We start from the raw sequence: 1721 nt of genomic DNA, 5'->3' as shown, positions 1-1721 counted from the left end.
AAATAAAAATTAATTTAAAAAACAAATAAACTACAAAAATACATGCAAAATAAAAAACTAATTTGAATAAAATGAACTTGATGACTTCTACTACATAAAGCATGCAAGATAGAGAACTATTTTAACTATGGGGTCATCTTTGTCTTCTCCAACGTCGATCTGCAACAGATACGGTGGTAACAGATTAATAAGGAGCAATTAAAATTAATAATATCAAGTATTCTCACCTTAATTAACTGTAGACTGTAATGTTCTAAAGTTTGCAGATGTGAAAAGCAAATCAAATCCAAGAGGAATGCCAATGCAGAAAATTTGTTATTTCAGTAGAATTCGCATAAATCTTCAGTTGCTCTCACTCATCACTTGAAAATTAACTGCATAATGTTGCAAGGTGAAGACAGCTAATCAAGATTGTAATACACCAAAGGCAGCACCATTGTAAATATTGTTTCAGTACCACCAATCTGAACTTTAATTCTCTCCCATTTGTCAGACGATCTGTAGAGATGGGCAAAAAAAAAGTATTAGTTATACTATCAGCTACAGAACGGATGTTTAAATTAAGTAAAATATGTAATATAACTAAAAACATGTACAAAAACGAAAGCAAAACAGCTTACTATAAAATGGCGACGAGATGTCAATTTTATTCGTCATAGAGGCTATAGAAATAACAGTAGATGTACGATGTCAATTTATATACTGGACAATAGATAGTTAAAAGAGAACCCCATAGATGCACGATAACATAGATTTATGCTGCGAATAGATAACTGTTAGAAGTAAAACCATACATGCCACAGATGGCAAATTGCTATGAAAACTAAGTAACTTCAATATAATAGAAAAACAATTGCTTACCTGGAGGATTACTCTACGGTACTCGAAATTTATTCCACACATCCCATTGCAATCGTATATGCATCAGCGTAAATCGGACTGCACATATTTTTTAAAAATCGCACTTTTCACAGCCAAGGGAAGGAAACATTAAAGGGGCTCCAATTCTCCAGGTTTTGAATCCTTATTTTTTGTCTCCTTCTTCATTTAATATGTTTAAATGGCATCCTGTTGAAATAATTTAATGTGAGCTTCATTTTAAATATCATGTTTTAAAATATTAAAAACCCTAACTAACACTAATCAAATAATAGACTATTAAAATCAACACATAACTATTGCAATTCAGAAGTGTAAAAATTTATAGTGGTAATTATTGTCAAACAAATGGAATACAAGCTTTGAAAAATCATGAATCATTTTGTAAGTACAACTTCATAAAATTATTAAAGATTTCTTACCCTTACTCTTTCTACAAACGACCCATTTCCGTAACCACGCGAAAGAATCATGATTGGAGACCTTGCTTCTCCACATTTCCCCTTTGATTTACCTTCTCCATGTACATTTATTATGTTTTAATATAAACCTGTTAAAACAATTTAATATCATTAGTTGTATGTTCACTAGATTTGTTATTATTTTATTATTAATGATAATTACCATTGTTAGCACCCTGTGTCCCATGAATTTTTTGACCAGCTCATTACAACCATTCTTGGAAATAAAAACATGTCTGGTTGCTACAAGTAGTTTGTCCATTGAATCCAAGCATATCATCTCAAAGCAAGTCTATATACAGAAAAAAAACAAGTCGTTAAAACACAATCTCTAGAATAACAAGTGATAATTTTTTTAACAGAAATTTAGATTTTTAAAAG

General features: G+C 30.5%; 1 long non-coding RNA gene across 2 annotated transcripts; it reads right to left on the bottom strand.

The window, feature by feature from the left end:
* On the bottom strand, positions 1–1699 carry LOC108736366. Of its 2 annotated transcripts, XR_003231293.1 has the most exons (6): positions 1504–1699; positions 1302–1429; positions 862–1068; positions 621–759; positions 228–498; positions 1–159 (listed from the first exon to the last, which is right to left on the bottom strand). It is a non-coding gene; the product is annotated as an uncharacterized LOC108736366 (long non-coding RNA). The 2 variants fall into 2 exon arrangements; XR_003231292.1 differs by having other exon boundaries at positions 1–498.
* Between the last annotated feature and the right edge of the window lie 22 nt (positions 1700–1721).

The sequence above is a fragment of the Agrilus planipennis genome, unplaced genomic scaffold (assembly GCF_000699045.2).
Source record: "Agrilus planipennis isolate EAB-ADULT unplaced genomic scaffold, Apla_2.0 scaffold74, whole genome shotgun sequence".
Lineage (NCBI taxonomy): Eukaryota > Metazoa > Arthropoda > Insecta > Coleoptera > Buprestidae > Agrilus > Agrilus planipennis.
Note: the sequence above shows the minus strand (reverse complement) of the source record. Positions and strands in the feature narration are given on the sequence as shown.